We start from the raw sequence: 16,030 nt of genomic DNA on the forward strand, positions 1-16,030 counted from the left end.
ATGAGGAAAGAATTCCACACCAATGTGCTTTGGGACAGGAATTCTACTATCTAATGCCAGAATTTTTTTCCTTGCCAATACATGGTTTGCTTTTCTTTCTGTTTGATTGTGGAAGGAGAAGATAGGAAGAAGAGAATTCAGAGCTGAAGATAAAATAAAATTGAATTTAAAAAAGAAAGACAAGTCTCTTAAAAAAAGAAAAGAAAAAAAAATATTTCTCAACATCTCAAACATCTTTATTACTGTGGTTAAAGTTAAAAAAAAAAAAAAGGATCCTTGCTAATGCTTCTTCTTGTAACCTTTATCTCATTCTTTTCTCTTTGTCTTTCACAACCTTGTTCCATTAGTTATTTCCTCTCTCATGTACTTTCTATCTCTCCCTCTCCATTGGCTTCTTTCTCTATATATACATTTTTGGAAGGTATATTTTTATATAGGGGATTCTATTGAAGAAATTCCTTTTACCAGTGTAAAAATTGTGCCATAACTTATAGGCTTTTATGGATTTATTTATTATCCTAAACTTAATAAATATCAAATAAAATGGATATTTCCATATGCAGAGGAGAACAGAAAAATAGTATTTTATGAAACTACAAATTTCTATTATGTATTTCTTATTATTGTTTAAAAATATATAATTAGTTTAACCTGTGGCTTCCAAAGTTGTCTTGTGCTTTGTGTTTCTTTCTAGCCTTCTTTCTGTTTTCTTCTCTCCAATTAAAAAAAATCTCATTGATCATTTTTTCTTTCTTTTTTGTTATGCTGTTCCTATCTTCCTTCACTCTTCTAACACCCCTCATTTAAAAAAAAGCCTTTGTAACAAATGTATACATGTCTGCATTGTTTGAGCTTAAAAATATACTTTAATCTTGAGTGCATCACTTCTCAATTAAGACATGTATAGCATACATTATCATGAATCATCTAGAGTTGTAGACTTCATGGCTGAGTCTTAGAGAAGGTAAATTGCCCACGATCATATAGTCTATATGTATTAGATGAGAGACCTTGTCTCTGAGCCAACTCTCTACCCATTATTCCAAGTTGCCTCTTCTAGACATGCATGTTTCCTCCATTTAAAAAAGGCTTCACTTTGACCCTTCTACCCTGTCTGATTATTGTGCCAATTCTTTCCTCTGTTTCATCATTTAATTTCTTGAAAAATGTTGTTAATATACATACAGTGCTATTCTCTCCCTCTCTCCCCGCCAACCTTTCAATGTCTTACAATCTGGCTTCTGGTCCCATTATTCTACTCGTTATGCCCTTCCTCACCTCAGTTGTCGCATCCAAAGGTCCTTTTTTGTCCTCATCCTTTTAACTTTTTTTGCAGAGTCTGACATGGCTGAGCACTTCCTTTTCTTTGGATACTGTATTTTTCTGCTTCTTTACCTTCTTTTTCTTGCCTCTTTTTTAATGGCAGATAATTTATACCATTCCACTTCTCCCTTTCCCTTTCTCCCAGTACATTCCTCCATCACGTCTTAATTTCATGATTTTTTTGGGAATAAAGGATATTATTACTTCATATTCCATTCCTTTTTTATCCTTTGTTGACTTCTCAATCTTTTCCTGGCCCCCAAAGATGACTATTCCTAAAGATCTGACCATCTTCTTTTTTCTCTCTGCATTATCTTTTTTGGAAGTCATATTCATTCTCATTGCTTCAACTGTTACTGCTTTACAGATGACTTCAAGATCTTTATCTCCAGCCCTGATTTTTCTTCTAAATTCCAGATGTGCATCTCCAACTACCTACTTGTCATCTCTACTTGGATATCACACTAGAAGTTGTCATGGAAAAAAAAAAGATTGTTTACAATTTAAGACACTTGTAAGTTAAAAAAAAAAACACCCTTTGTTTTATTCCTTTATATAAGCCATGGCATGAAGAAATATCACTTGGCCCAGTGAGAGAAGTCTCCACGGAGAAAGTAAACTTCTGAATATGAGCCATTTTCCCAGAGGCATGTATGGTAAATGGAAGGCACACACCCACATATGTATGTATAAAATATGTGTGTCTGTGTGTATTTGGGTTTACAAATGATCAACCAATGGTCTAGGGCCAATGTACTGCATTCCAATGGAGGGGTGCAATACTTCCTAATATGCTAGTGTATCATTGGGCTTGAGGTCTAAAACAGATCAGACTTTGTCTTTTGCTCTTATATAAAAACTGTGTAGAGGAAGATTAGTGGACATGACTGTATATTTATAACAAAATGGGGGCTAATTCTAAAATAATTATTGATGAAAGGAAAAAATATAGGAAGTTACTCTGCCACTATATTCCTCAAACTTGGTATGAACAAAACTGATTTTCCCCTTAAATATGGTCATTTTCCTTAGCACTATTTCTATCCATATCATCTCTCACATTCATACCTTGTATCTTTTACTCTTTTCTCTGATTCATTTCTTGTAAAAGTTCAAAAGACCTAGAGTTAGTGCTCCTCTCTAATACTCATAAGGCTCACTTACAGAAGACTACTTCTGCCTTGGACATCTCTACCTTGGACATACCTACTCTTCCTGCAAAATACTACTACCCTGTCATTTTCTGAAAACTTTTATACCCCCACTCCTTATTTGGTCTAATTGGGTTTCTTACATTAGCATTTTTTACACTTGTGACATGAAAAACAAATCTGCATCACCAGATCCTTCTCCATAAAATCTTCAGTTACCCAAGGAAGCTGCTCTTTGAGAAGAAAATTAGGACCCTGAAATCTGGCAGGCTATCTCTGAGGAAATGATGGGGTGCCTTACCACACTGTGTATATGAAGTCTAAGAGAAGTTTCTCTGAAGGATTGTTCCTGAATCCTCTTCCTCTTTCTGCTGAGAGTTTGAAGACCAGTGCATCTGAGGCTCACTCTCTGACTTGATTGAGATTATAGATTCATAACTGGAAAAGACCTCAGAGGCTATCTGGTGTGAGCTCTTTATTATATAGATGAAGAAATGAGGTTCATAGAAATTAAGTGATTTGCCCAATGGAGGTCACATAAGTAGTAAATGTCTGAGGTAGCATTTAAACCCAAGTCTTTTGATGTCAAATTCACTGTGCCATACTTTTTTCCTGTTTCTCTTTGCTCCTGCCACCTGTGTATTTTCTTTTAAGTCTGAGCTTCGTCTTAGGTGAATTAAAATGCCCTTTAATAAAAATGTCTATTACATTAATGACCATTTCTTAGTCCTCAACCTTCTTGACTTTTCATTGCTCATACCTCTTTTCAGTTCAGTAGCAAGGCTGCTTTGTACATACAGTTTCTTAGGCAATATGAAGCTGGTCCCTAGCATTTTACCATCTTGTACAGTCTTCCCTTGTGCAAAATGAAGATTAAAATCCCCCAGCATCCATGCATGCCTTCAGAAAGTTACCATTCATTCTCTCAGCCGAGGAAGACAAGAAGGAAAATAGATGCAAGCATCTGCAATATCAATATAAAAATTAACTGCTGAAAATGAAATAACCAAAATGCTTCTTAAGAGAGCAAAGCAATCAAAAACTTCAGACAATGGGTCTCATAATATAATTTTTTGTGTAAATTTTTTAAAGTATGTAATTAGCACAGCATTTTATATATATATATATATATATATATATATATACACATACATACACACATATATACATATGTACATACATACATACACACACACACTTATCTTGTCATGGGAGAGGCTTGATGATCTGAAATCACACAAAGGATTTCTCAGTGAAGCTGCTCAGAGAACTTTCTTTCCAACTTTCTTTTGATTTAGAAAGCTTTAATACTCTAGAACAAGCTATTACTTTGAGCTATTTCTACCCAGTTTACAGCTTATTTTTAAATAAGCCAAGTGCTTCCAATTTACAATGAATAATCCCACCATTTAAGGGAACATTCTTATATCTAGATTTTATTATTCCATTTCCTCACAGTTACTTTAAATAGTAAACATAAATATACTCCATTTACAGGAATGAACTTTCTCAAGTGATTAACAAAATTTAAGCATCCCAAAATACTAGAAACACCTAATTCTAGCCTTTCTAGCCTTCAGAGATTAGTCCCACAGTGTTTCTAGTATCATTTTTTTTATTCAAACCCAACTGACATCAGGATAAAATATCTTCCTTTTAAAATTTTTATTTTGTGTAAATTTTAAAAGGTATATAATTATTAGCACAGTAGTACTTCTCTCTGTGTGTGTTTGTGTCTGTCTATTTGTCACACTGTCTGTCTCTGTCTTTTTATATATATGTAGATATATATAAATATATACATATGTAAATACATGATATTAAGGGTGCATGTTCAAAAACTTAAGTAATGCAGCAGATAGATCACTAGGCTTGGAATCAGGAAGACATCTTCATAAGTGCAAATCCAATCTCAGACATTACTAGCTGTGTGATCCTGGGCAAATCATAACCCTGTTTGCCTCAGTTTCCAAATGACAAATGACTCTAACATCTTTGCAAAGAATGTTCTAAGTGGGGTCTTAAAGAGCCAGAAATGACTGAACAACAACAAATAAGATGAAAAAAGTTTGAAGACTATTGCCCTAAGTTGTATCTAAGCTTTTTTTGGACATGTTTTCTTTTTGTTTAGTGTCTGTAGAGATATTGGGTAAGAAAGAGGGCAATTAGGGGGCCATTTGTCTATTGTGTAGCAGGGGTCCTCAAACTTTTAAAATAGAGGGCCAGTTCACTGTCCCTCAGACTGTTGGAGAACTGGACTATAATAAAAACAAAAACTTTGTTTTGTGGGCCTTTAAATAAAGAAACTACATAGACCTGGGTGAGGGAGATAAAGGTCCTCAGCTGCCGCATCTGGCCCACGGGGCGTAGTTTGAGGACCCCGCTGTAGCTTATCCTCATACCTTGGAAAATTCTAATGGAAAACTTTAGTATATGGTCTAAAAACCAAATGGAAATAAATTTGAATCTTCTGACTGCTTCTGGTTTGTTCATACATTAATATCCTCCTTTGAAGTCCATCAATCAATACAAATTATCAATCATTTATTAAGTACCTATTCTAATTCAGACACCATGCTAGGACACAATGATTAAAGTTAAGTTGACAAGCATTTATTAAGTGCTTACTATATACTAGATATTGTTCTAAGCACTTTGATTGTGAAGATAGGCAAAAATAGTCCCTGTAGTCTTGAGCTCACAGTCTAATGGGGAAGAGAAGTAAATAACTCTATGCATACAAGATATCTATATCTATATCCTTATATATAGATATATGTGCATACAAATATAAGTGTGTATGTGTGTCTATATACATGTTGTGTATACACACTTATATGTGGTAAATTAGGGGTAATGTCAAAGGGATAACTAGAATTGAGGGGGTCTAGGAAAGCTTTTTGCAGAAGGAGGGATTTTTAGCTCAGACTTTAAGGAAACCAGGGATACTAGGAGGCAGAGATGAAAAGGGAGAACATTTCAGGAATGAGTGGTAGCCAATTAAAAGGTTCAGAGTGAGAAGATAGGATGTTTTGTGTGAGATATAATAAAAAAGATTGTGTCACTGGAATGCAGAGTACATGGAGGAGAGTAAAGTGTTAGAAGGCTGGAAATATCAGAAGGGGCCAAGTTGTGAAGGATTTTAAAAGCCCAGTAAAAGACCTTACATTTGATCATGGAAGTAATAAGACATTGAAGTTTATTGAATGGGGATGATCCTAATTGTGATAATCTACAGTAGTACAATGATTTTGGCAGTTGAGTGTAGGAAGGACCAATTTAGGGAAAGCCAAGTAAAAGTCTATTGCAATAATTCAGGCATGAAGTGATGAGGGCATGGACTAAGGTGGTAGCATTGCCAGAGAAGAGAAGGGAGTATATAAAAGATAGGTTACAAAGACAAAATAGATAGGCTTTGGCATTAGATTGGATATGAGAAATAAGAGAAAGTGGGGAGCTGATGAGCAACAAATCAACCAATAAACATTTGTTGAAGTATCTTCTATGAAATGAGAAGAACCAGGAGATCATTGTACATGGCAACAGCAAGATTATACGATGATCAATTCTGATGGATATGGCTCTTCTTAACAATGAGATGATTCAGGCCAGTTCCAATGAGCTTGTGATAAAGAGACCATCCAGAGAAAGGACTGTGGGAACTAAATGTGGATCACAACATAGCATTTTCACTTCTTTTGCTTGAATTTTATTTTCTTTCTCATTTTTTTCTTTATTTATCTGATTTTTCTTGTGCAGCAAGATAATTGTATAAATATGTATGCATATGTTGGATTTACAAATATTTATATCTTTTTTTTAACATATATTGATTACTTTCCATTTAGGGGAGGGGTGAGGGGAGAAGGGAGGAAAAATTCAACAATGTTGAAAAATTATCCTTGCATATGTTTTGAAAATAAAAAGCTTCAATAAAAAATATAAACCCAGGCCTTGACCATTTCCTTAGACAATGTGGTTTTCTCCCACAGCCATGGGAATAATGACTGGATTTGGAATCAGATATGTGCATGAATCCCAGGTATTTTTATTCTTATAAGTTATGTGTCTATGATAAGTCACTTAACTATATTAGATCTTAGTTTCCCTTCTGTAAAATGAATAGATTAAACAAGATGATCTTAAATTTGCTTCTAGTTCAGAGCACTGAACTTAGACTTTTCCCAGAAGAGGAAGACACATACAGGCTGTCCCAAAAAAATCTTAATGCACTTTCAAGTTTTAATAACTCGAAATCCTGTATTTTGGAGGGAGTTAGAATGTGTGGTATGAGGACAATATCAATTGCAGATCTCAGTACCAAGGCTAATAGATAGACTTTTTTTCATCTGGGACAAAAACTACTGGGAATGGTGGTGGCAGCAACAGTACAAAGGACAATGTGATCACAAGTCCATGTAATAGAAAGAGAGGAGGCAGTTTGATCTTTGCTCTCATTGGGGTTGCAGGCATAGGGATGAAGAGCCTAGGAGAAGGATGCCATTATAACAGTAGCTGTTAGGCACTTATTAGTCTTAATGCTATGGGGGAAGAAGCATATCTCCAACCTAAGTCAGTTTTCCTGGAGCAAATTCCCATTCACTCTATACTAGTTTTGATTCTCCTCTTGCTTGTCTCTTTTTGAACTTGGAAGAACTTAGCACACGGACCTTTGGCTGACCTGGATTCATGTATTTAATAGTCTGGCTAACAAATTATGTCTAGTAAAATTTAAAGTGTTTCTCGTATGTCTGGGCAAGAATTAAGTTTTCACAATCATGGCTTTCAGTAAATTATTCTCTTAGAGGTCTAAAGTCAAGGGAGAAAGATGGATTCGGGAAATTATCGTCTAATATCTTTAAGCCCATTTCACAGATTAGGTATTTGAGAAAGTGAGGACAACAACTGTAAATATTTTAAATAAGTTTTAAAACCAGGATGAAGGTTAAGGCAGGGAAATAATCTAAGTAAGGAAAATATTAAATGTTATCCTCTAAGTCCCAGGGATTCCTGAGGATATATACTGCAATCATCAAGGAACCAAGCTTATTTTGTAGGATAGTACATGGGGAATGATCCATGGGCTCTGCAGTCAAAGAACCTGCTTTCCAATCTTACTTCTGATGTTTATTTCCACTTAGATACTCATGTGATATTAAGCAAGTTTCTTAATCTCCTTAATCATCTGAACTAAGAGAGTTGAACTAGATGGTCTCTGAATTCTGTTCCAGCTTTACATCTATGAACCTATGCTTTATCATCTCCAGCATCACCAGAACGCTTTTAAGGAAAGTTGTTCCAATATCTTCCTCACTGTGAGCCTGGATAACAGTCCAGGAAGCCTCTCCAAAAATACTAAGCCTTATTATCATTTTTGAACTCTCTTCTCTAGGACAACTGTTGAAGACTTCCTGCAGATGTGATTTTAAATGGCAAAACTCAAAACTTTCCTTCCTGGCTTAACACTGTGTTTTATGTTAAATGATCAGGAAAACAGCTTCCTGTTCACATGCTTCCTTCGAGTTCTAAATCTAAGATCTTACATTGCCACATAGAGTTATCAGAGTCTATGTAGATAAATTGTGTCATAGGCTTATTCCTTTGAGGACATAAGAAGTCTAAGGCACCACTTTGGTTTGTTTTCATAAGTCACATAGTTGAGACAAATCTGTTTCTCATCCCAGGATAACTATTTCTCCACATATAGACAAAGTCCAACTGGTGAGCTTAAAATACTAGGTAGTAACACTAACCACACACAAGTTTAATGAGGATAAGACCCCTGGGTCCTCATGAGTACAGGAGTTGCAAATCCTTAACAAAGATGTTCACCTTTAAAATATTAAAGTCACAGGGACCCTAGTGCCATTTAGTCCAACCTCTTCATTTATTGATTCATCAATTTATTAATCTGTTGTTCTCTTTTGGTGATGTAAGAACTTAGAGAAATAACATTTTCCCTATGAATGGCTTTGGCTGCATCCCATTAATTTTTGGTATAATGTCTCATTGTTGTCATTCTCATTAATGAAATTACTGATTGTTTCTATGATTTGTTCTTTGATCCACTTTATCTTTAGGATTAGGTTATTTAGTTTCCAATTAATTTGTAATCCATCATTCCACTACTCTTTGTGGAATGTAATTTTGTTGCATTATGATGTGTAAGGAATACATTTAATATTTCTGCCTTTCTACATTTAATTTTGATTTCCTAATACACGATCATTTTAGTGTAAGTGCCATATGCTATTCCTTTCTGTTACCATTCCATTTTATCCAAAGGTCTATCATATCTAACTTTTCTAATATTCTGCTTACCACTTCAGTTTCTTTCTTGTTAAATTTTTGGTTGATTTATTGAGTTCTGAGGCAACAGTTGACCTTCCCCCCCTCCCCCCGCCACGGCTAGTAAAGTTTTGTTGTCTACTTTTTACTGTAATTCACTTAACTTCTCCTTTAAGAATTTGGATTCTATAACACCTGGTGCATATATGTTTAGTATTAATATTGCTTCATTGTCTATGTTATCTTTAGCAAGATGTAGTTTCATTTTTTCTCTTTTAATTAGGTCTATTTTTGGTTTTGCTTTATCCTTTATTCAGGATTGCTATCCCTGATTTTTTTAACTTCACCTGAAACAATAGATTTTTCTCTGGGCTCTTACCTTTACTCTGGGTATGTCTGCTTCAAGAGTGTTTTTTGTAAGCAACATATTGTAGGATTCTGTTTTTTGATCTACTCTGCTATCCACTTTCATTTTATGGGAGAATTCACTCCATTCACATTCACATTGATAGTTAGGATTACTAATTGTGTATTTCCCTTCATCCTATTTTTTTCTCTTTTCTTTTACTCTTTCCCTCTTCACCAGTGTTTTGCTTCTGTCTACCACCTTTCCTGACCCACCTTCCCTTCTGTCAGTTCCTCAATCTCTTTTATATAATTTCCTCCCCTCTTACTCTCTTATCAGGTAATATAGATTTCTATATTCAACTGGTTGTGCATATTGTTCCCTCGTGGAGCCAAAACTGATGAGAGTAAAGTTCAAGTGATACTCATTATTTATCCTTACATCTTCCTGTCTTGTGTAATAGATGTTTTATACCTCTTTGTGCAAAATAATTTACCCTATTCTACCTCTCCCTTTTTCCTACACCTGGTGCATGTCTCGTTTCTGTCTCTTAATTTCTTTTTTATGTTTTCCCTCAAATTCACCTTATATGTGTAACCTCTGTCTTTCTATATTCCTTTTAGCTGTAGCATCAATTATACAAATTTTAAGAACAAATATCATCTTCCTATGTAGGGATGTAAGTTTATGGGTTTTTTTGCCTATTTACCTATTCATATTTCTCTTGGCTTGAAATTGAAGATCAAATTTTTGATGTAATTCTTATCTTCTTTATGAAATCCAGATCCTTCTATGTCATCAAATGACCATTTTTCTTTTGATGTATTATGCTTAATTTTGTTAAATGAGTGGTTCTTTAGTTCCTTTGCCTTCTGGAATATGTTCCATGGCCTCCAATCTTTTAATGTTGCAGCTTCCAAGCCTTGATTGTGGCTTCCTGATATGTGAGTTATTTCTTTCTGGTCAGTTGTAGTATTTTTTTTCTTGACCTGATGGTTCTGTAATTTGGCTATAATGTTCCCTGGAGTTTTTATTTTGAACCTCTTTCTTAAGGGGATTAGTGAATGCTTTCAATGACTATTTCAACTTCTGGAGAGAAGTTTTCCTTGATAATTTCTTGAAACATGCTGTCCAGGTTCTTTTGATTATAGCTTTGAAGTAACACAATGATTTTGTAATGAAGTAACACATTATCTTTCCTGGATCTGCTTTCTAGGTCACTTGTTTTTTTCCATGAAGTATTTTACATTTTCTTTTACTTTCTTCATTCTTTTGAATTTGTGTGATTTATTTTTGATGTATCATAGAGTCATTAGCTTTCACTTGCCCAATTCTAACTTTTAAAAAGTTGTTCTCCTCAGTTAGCTTTTGTATTTTTTTCCTATTTGACCAATTGTATGTTTTAAGAAGTTGTTTTCTAGGGGGTGGAGGGAATGAGGGGAAAATTTGAAACAGAACCCATGCATGTGTTTTGTCAATAAAAAGCTTTAATTAATAAAAAAGAATTTGTTTTCTTCAGTGGGTTCTGTAGCTTCTTTTCCATTTGGCCAATTCTACTTTTTAAACAATTGGGGTTTTTTTTGGGGGGGGGGTAAATTATTGACTCTTTTCTCATAATTCTCTTGCATCACTCTCATTTTTTCCCAAATTTTTCTTCCATTGCTTGTTTATGATTTTAAGCTTTGTTTTGAGATCTTTAATGAGTTCTTTCTGAGCACTTCCCATTTTTCTTTGGGGTTTTGCCCATAAGTGTTTTGACATTGTTGTTCTTTTCTGAGTTTGTGCTCTGATCTTCCCTATCACCATAATAACTTCCTATGGTCATATTCTTTTTTGTTGTTGTTATTTTTTGCTTATCTTTCTTGGCCTTTTCCCTTTCTTTAAAATTTGAATTCTGCTCCTAAGGTGGAAGAGGCACTATTTCAGGCTTCTTATCTGTGGCTATTTAACTGGTATTGTCTTGATTTTGCCCTGAGGCCCATGGGAGATCTTTGTTTCTGGTATGTACTGAGGGGTGGGATTGGTTGGATGTCTGGTATGGATGGAAGCTATAAAGTCTAGTAACTTATCTGAGGCTGAGTTGGGGGCTTAGTGGTGGTGTCTGATGTATGCTGAGGCTAGTGGGATGTCTCTGAATTTCCTAAGAACTACACTGAAGCACTTGATGATCTGGCCACTGATGGCTGCCTGTTTGCCCAGGGCTATGCTGAGGCACATGTAGGTTTTTAGGGTTGGAGTCTGCCCATTCCCCTGGCTGTGATGAGGCACACCAGCGGTCCTGGGGTTGGCATTACATTGTACCTCAGGTTCTACCAATGGTTTGCTGAGGTGGGGGTTGCTATTGGCTTGCTGGAATGCTTCCTGTCCTGAACTGTAATCTCTTTTTACCCAGATAAGACAGACCTTTTCTGCTGATCTTTCAATTTTCTTGGATTCAAGGATTCACTCCATCTTTTTGCTGCTTCTGCTGTTTCAAGATTTGTTTGGGGGCACTACTGTGATGACCACGTATTCTATTTTTTTTAAATTTAATAGCCTTTTTTTATTTACAGGTTATTTATATGGGTAACTTTATAGCATTAACAATTGCCAAACCTCTTGTTCCAATTTTTCACCTCTTACCCCCCCACCCCCTCCCCCAGATGGCAGGATGATCAGTAGATGTTAAATATATTAAAATATAAATTAGATACACAATAAGTATACATGACCAAACCATTATTTTGCTGTACAAAAAGAATCAGACTCTGAAATATTGTACAATTAGTTTGTGAAGGAAATCAAAAATGCAGGTGGGCATAAATATAGGGATTGGGAATTCAATGTAATGGTTTTTAGTCATCTCCCAGAGTTCTTTCTCTGGGCGTAGCTGGTTCAGTTCATTACTGCTCCATTGGAAATGATTTGGTTGATCTCATTGCTGAGGATGGCCAGGTCCATCAGAATTGGTCATCATATAGTATTGTCGTTGAAGTATATATTGATCTCCTGGGTCCTGCTCATTTCACTCAGCATCAGTTCGTGTAAGTCTCTCCAGGCCTTTCTGAAATCATCCTGTTGATGACCACATATTCTAAAATCAGCTGGAGTTAGAAATTCAGGTTAAGGGAAAATCTGAAATACTGAATCCTCTTCAACCCATGAGTCTTAGGTAAAATGTACTGTCACTTTCAAGTTCCTTTAATTCTTCCTCCCATGAAGAGGGAAGTCTTGAGGAGATTTTTGAGCCAAGTGACTATGTTGCTTGTATTGCTCATAAGAAATGATGATCTTCCCCCGCCCCATCCTTATGCCCTATATATTTGTATAACTTAATCATTGTTTAACTTGTGTAATGGGAAATCCTATTGGATCTTGGTCTTCAAGGTGTTTCTGGATCCCAGGGACAGGATCAATCAGAAAACCACTTAACAGTTCAAGGACCAGTGGGCCCAGAAAACACTTTCTGAAAGATCTAGGACTCGTGTTTACTCCCTAAAAAGGGAATTTGCAGTTTAGCTTATAAACAGCATTTTCTTAAGCTGGATCTTATGGAAGAAGAAATGGGGTCATCGTTGGTTTTATGGTAAACATAACCTTAAGTAATTTTCAATCCCCGGATTGATAGGAGGGAGCTGACAGATGAAGCAAGGTTAAAGTTTCTGCTTATAGCCCTATTTGTGCTCCAAGGGAAGGAATCTAGGGTTCCAAGGAGACAGGGGCTAGAAACCTAAAGCTCTAGCTTTTGAAAAATGCATAGGGGCTCACCCCTTCCTGGTGTGCATCTCTTGTAAATTCCACTTCTGTCTAACTGTGGCCACCTCCTCAGATTGCCAGCCTTCCTAATCTAGAACCTGTTCCAAATATTTGCATTGACTTGCCAGGAGCAGATGATTTCAGACCCTCCTAACCTGGTCTGACCTCTAGGTGCTGCCTGATTTTGTGGGTCAGGAAGGACCTAAAGACTCATGAATTGGTTAATAACTGACAAAGGCCATTTCCTGAGAACTTCCTGTGTACTTGTTGCACTGACAGGAGTTTACTTGGCGTGCCATCCAGAGGGACCTCAAGGGCCACCTTTGTAAGCCCTATGTGGGTAGTCCAGGGGATTTTTCAAATCTCTGGTAATTCTGACAAGTTTTTCTACAAAATATAACCTAGAATCACAATGTAGATCATGTTTTTGAAGTAAATATTGTAACATTTTCCAAAAGAGGACTGAGATATCTTGACATTTCAGACCACCGAACTTGAGTTGAAGTAAAAAGAAGTTGCTCATTCCATCACAAACAGCTTAGTTTTATGTTTTTGTGGGTTGACTTTTTCTTACCAAGGAGGGAAAAATGCAACTTTCTTAAAAAACCAAACTCTACAAAGAACTATGTTTTTGAGGACCAAATGTATTCTCTGACAATAAGATTGAAGATTTTCCCTTAACCTGAATTCCTGACTCTGGCTGATTTGGTGCCCAATGTGGGGCTGTTTTTCATTCCCTGTGGCAAAACTGTCCATTCATATCTTTTATAAAGCTCAGCTCAGTTAACGCTAGGCACTGAAAAGGCAAATCTTTTCATATCCTCCTTATCCAGAGGGATAGAATAGAATCAATCCTTAATATCTATGACCAAAAGAGGCCATTCTCTGGCAATTGAGTAGGAGATGGAAGTCCAGACTGAAGAGCATCAGGTTTACTCATACAGAATCCTAATAAACAACCTGATGATAGTCACCCAGATTCTGACTCCAGACCACAAAATCCAGGAATATACTGGACAGCAGCTGTAACAGTTGACTGACCTATGCTCATGATCTTTATAAACAGCCTACCATTAGAAGGATTGGTAGACACAGGTGCAGATCATACAGTCATTAGAGGTGCCAATTGGCCTAGTCACTGGCCAAAGTTTAAGCAGACACCTACATGTCTAGTGTAGGAGGATCAATAGCAGCCGAAGTTAGCGCTTCCCCTATGAGATGGACTTTTGAAGGCAAAAGAGGAGTTTTTACTCCTTTTATACTTGAAAAAATCCCCATCAATCTGTGGGGGAAAGACATTTTACAGTAATTAGGGTTAAAAATGAGTACTTCGGTTTTTTAAGCAGGGCTGCTGTTGAAGGCCTGCCAACACTTTTACCTGTTCTTACCCAATGGAAAACTGATACACCAGTGTGGATAGAATAGTGGCCCTTAGGTAGCGATAAAATTCAGGCCTTATTAGATATAGTACAGGAGCAGCTTGACCAAGGACACTTAAAACCTTCTCTAAGTCCTTGGAATTCCCCAGTGTTTGTTGTAAAAAAGAAATCTGGAAAATAAACAGATGGAAACTATGGGAACTCTTCAGCCTGGACTTCCATCTCCTACTCAATTGCCTAGAGAATGGCCTCTTTGGGTCATAGATATTAAGGATTGTTTCTATTCTATCCCTCTGGATAAGGAGGAGATGAAAAGATTTGTCTTTTCAGTGTCCAGCGTTAACCAAGCTGAGCCTTATAAAAGATATGAATGGACAGTTTTGCCACAGGGAATGAAAAACAGCCCCACATTGGGCACCAAATGTGATGACCACATATTCTAAAATCAGCAGGAGTCAGGAATTCAGGTTAAGGGAAAATCTTCAATCTTTATTCTCAGTAGAGGTGAAGAAGGATCAGAGGTGAAGGGGGGATTGCGATAGCAATGTGAGCATTTGCAACAAGAAGCCAGCCAGCAGTCTCTTTCCACTTCTCTCTCCGCCCCTCTGCCTCCACCCACCAAAATCGTCATTTCCTATACAACACATCAAGACTTGCACAAAGAGTGGGCGGGGGCCATTCTTTCTCCAAGCATATATATTAATAGAGTATGGTCCAATTACTATTTAGCCTCACGTGCTTGGGACCTCAGTGCATCAACTTGAGCTTCAGCTCATTACACACTACTTTATAATTGTTTGGAGGTTTTGGTAATTTATTGATTATTGTAACATCTTGGCTCCTGGAAGTTTAAGATCTAAGCTTTTCTTCTGAAACTCACTGTCTCCTTATAAATGCCACTTACTATTTTTGATCAGTTAATATGTCTTTATTAAGTACCTACTATGTTCCAATTATTATGCTAAGTCTTTGGAATACATAGAAAGGCAAAACATGGTCCCTGCTCTTAAGGAACTCACAGTCTAATGGAGAGACAACATGCAAATGACTATTTATAAATAAGCTATATACAGGATAAATTGGAAATAATCAACATGGTGAAGAAAAACATTAGAAATAAGTGAAATCTGAAAAGACTGTCTGTAGAAGATGGGCTTTTTTTTATTGGGACTTGAAGGAAGCCAGAGAAATCAGAAATTGTGTGAGAATTCTAGGGCTGGGAATCAACCAGAGAAAATGCAATCAAGAGATCGTGTGTCCTGTTTGAGGACCAACAGGGAAGCCTAGGGTCATAGGCACAGGATATGCAGAGCAGAATAAGGAATAAGAAGACTGGATAGATTTGAGGTGGCCAAATTATTATCGAGCTTAATTCTTCAAAAAGAGAATTTTATCTTTTATTCTTGTGATGAAAGGGAACCACTAGAGTTTATTGAATAAGGTAGTTGCCATTACCCATGTGGTAAGCTAGTCCACTCTAACTTTGCTAGAACACAGTGGGCTGAATCGTCAGTGTCAATCAGGACTTTTTCACTATCAAATGGACCTCTCCTTTCAATCAGTGACCCTGAAAAGGGATGGGAAGCAGATAGGGAGATCATTGAAGTATCTGTGCCCTATAATACAATTATATTATCCAAGAGATGGGGGTCAGTCTTGCTTTCCACATCAGCCTGGGAAGGAGATGTTCCCTTTGAAATATTGGGCATCTCTCTATCATCTATTAGAAGTCTTCTTAAAATTTTTTGATTCATGGATCCCTTTGGCTGTTTGGGAAAGCCTGTGGACCCTGTTTCAGAATAACCATT

The sequence above is a fragment of the Sarcophilus harrisii genome, chromosome 2 (assembly GCF_902635505.1).
Source record: "Sarcophilus harrisii chromosome 2, mSarHar1.11, whole genome shotgun sequence".
In the NCBI taxonomy this organism is placed as follows: domain Eukaryota; kingdom Metazoa; phylum Chordata; class Mammalia; order Dasyuromorphia; family Dasyuridae; genus Sarcophilus; species Sarcophilus harrisii.